The sequence below is a fragment of the Mandrillus leucophaeus genome, unplaced genomic scaffold (genome assembly GCF_000951045.1).
Source record: "Mandrillus leucophaeus isolate KB7577 unplaced genomic scaffold, Mleu.le_1.0 Scaffold86, whole genome shotgun sequence".
In the NCBI taxonomy this organism is placed as follows: domain Eukaryota; kingdom Metazoa; phylum Chordata; class Mammalia; order Primates; family Cercopithecidae; genus Mandrillus; species Mandrillus leucophaeus.
Window position 1 is genome coordinate 2,492,671 of NW_012109363.1, and position 2,487 is coordinate 2,495,157.

At 59.7% G+C, this 2,487-nt stretch overlaps 1 protein-coding gene across 2 annotated transcripts in view; it reads right to left on the reverse strand.

Moving 5' to 3' along the window:
- Positions 1-1,650, reverse strand: part of LOXL2 (lysyl oxidase-like 2) — a 127,101-nt gene extending 125,451 nt beyond the window's left edge. The window contains exon 1 of one of the 2 annotated variants that reach the window (XM_011968822.1): positions 1,364-1,650. The gene's annotated coding sequence lies outside the window, so the exon portion shown is untranslated. The remainder of the gene's footprint in view (positions 1-1,363) is intronic. The other variant, XM_011968823.1, reaches the window with a different exon arrangement.
- Positions 1,651-2,487: the final 837 nt, after the last annotated feature.

Genomic DNA, 2,487 nt, shown 5'->3' on the forward strand with positions numbered 1-2,487 from the left:
TGAGGCCAGGGAAGGCACACAATCAGCTCCTGCAAGCTAGCAAGAGCCAGGCCCAGCATAATACTAAAGGTTTCTCCTCCATCAAAGATTTAGGTCAACAAATGTCATGGAAACAAATGATAGAACTCCACTGATTTTCCACTTACTCAGGGATTTGGCAATAAAAGAGAGGTCTGGGAGTTAAAAAAAAAAAAAAAAAAAAAAAAAGTACTGGTTTTGAGATCTCCGCAGTTTCAAGATCTTAGGGACGAAACTAATTTGGAGCATGTTTCTGTCATGCACATCTCTCCCCTCATCAGGGCTTGGAGTTTCCTAACCATATTGAGTAGTTCAGCCCCCTCCCTCGCCGAGTTCTGCGGTGTTCTCTTCCTCTCACCCTAGCTCCGCCCCGCACTCCTGCAGTTTTTTGATGGGTCTTAGCCCGGGCACGAAGAGGAGGGAACCTCGCTTGTTTCTCCCAATCATCTCTATTCCAGCGCTGATTCCTGGGACACTTCAGGCAGGCAGCTATACCTGGAAGGCTTCCAGATCTGGGTTGGTGAGAAGCGACGCGGTGGGCAAAGCTCCTGCGTAAAAGTTGTAGGCACTGGGGACCGCGGGACCAACGGCGCAAGATTAGGATCAGCTGTAGCCGTGGGTTCGCTCGTGCCCGTTCTTTCCAACTCCAGGGCTTCTCGGTATGAGGCGGGAAAGGGTCCCTGGTCCCCGGAGAGCCAGGGAGACTTGGGAGTGCATACCTGGCGTGCCGAGCGCGCCTCTGCTCCCGCAGGACTCAGGGCGCTCCCGCGCTCCCAACAGCCTTTCGGGCAGGCTGGGGGTTGAACCGGGTTCAGGCAGTGGGCGCTACAGCTCCCAGGCGCAGCCCCCGTGTTCCCGCCCCTACTCCGTCCCAGCCCAGCACGCTCTACATCCCCAAAACCACAGCCCCGAGGGCACCCACTGTCCCACGCCCCGTCGCCCCGCGTGCCCAACTCCTCAAAGCCAGAACTCGGAAGACGCTGTCCCTGGAGCCACGCTGCACTCTCCAAGACGCCCAACACGCACCGAGACTCGACTGGCTGTGTCCCGCCTGACTACGGGCTGTCGGGACGATCAAGGGATCCAGCGCCTCACTCCCCGGGCGCGCCAGCAGCCGCGCCGCACCCGGCCCAGACGAGGTGGAGCTGGGCGGGGCCGCCCGGGGCCGCAGGAGGACCCTTTAGCCTGCACGTCCTCTCATTGCTCCCCACAAGAAGTCTTCGGGAACCGCCAGGCACTTTCGAGAGGCAGCCCCGCGCAGGGCGAAGCCTGGAGACCCCACAGGGACGCTCCCGCTTTCTCGCGAACCGCTTCGGGGAGGGGGTGGCGCGGGAAGCGCTCTTACTTGGTTTCAGGGATCCGCAGTGGCCCGGCTGGGACCGCGCTCTCCACGGTGGTCTCCCTCTGCTTCAGCCGCCACGGAGCCCTTTTCCCCAGCAGAGGAGGCGGCTGAGGTCTTCGATGGCTGGAGAAAGCAAGCACCAACTGCAGGTAGCCGCGCGCAGGAGTCGCGCGTTTACTCTTTTCCCCCTTACTTTTAACCAGAGGAGGATGGCAAACCCCTCCCCGGACCCACCTCCTTCCCCGAAGGCGGCTGCCGCTGAAGGGCCGGCCTCCAGCCTCTTTTGTTGTAATTCGAGAGCGGCCCCTCCCAGCGCCAGAGGGAGCTCCGCGGGGGAGGCCAAGGCCTGCGGGGCAGCCCTTCCCAGGCTCCTCGCGCCCGGGTTTCCGGAGCCTGAGAAGCCGGGAAGGGGGCCTTTCCTCGGGAGATTCCTCTACCCCTTCCCCCACGCAGCGCTCCCAGAATTTAACCCTTCGATGCCCTTATCCAGCAGCCTTAGGGCCCGTGCCTTGTTCACCTCCTATCCCGAAAACCCTGGCCCTCCCTGGCACATAGTACACGCTCAATTAAAGCTGCCGAATGAAAGTGTTGAGAAACTTGCATCCATCTCGCCTGGGTTTCACCTCCCTTTTCCTGTAGGGGGAAAACCGATCCTGAACGAGTAAACAAACAGCCCCCTTTCGACCAGCAGATCACATCTATGGGCTTGGCCTAGCCTCTCCTCCGAAGACTAGTTTTCTTCTTTGTAAATTCAACGCTTTGGATTCCGTGACCTCTGGAGTCCTTCCTGGAATGGCAGGGCTGGGATTAACAAGCCCTGTGCTTGGGGACTGAACAGGACACAGCTAACGGGTGGCCATTGTGCAGAAGGACCTCCTGTGCCTGGCTCTGAGGCTCCTGGGTGGGGGATGGGCACGCTGGAAGAGCCCTCTGCACAGAGAGGGCTCCTTAAGCAACACCAGGGCTTTGCCAGGCCCAAGGAGGCAGCTAGCTGCAAAACAAGGGACCCCTGTGCCGAAGCGAACTGTCACCTGAAAGGCAGCTCCTTTCTCAGTCCTCTCTTACTCCACCCCCTGACTAGACAGACCCCTCCCAAATGTCACCTCCAGCCCAGGCTTCTCTCCTAA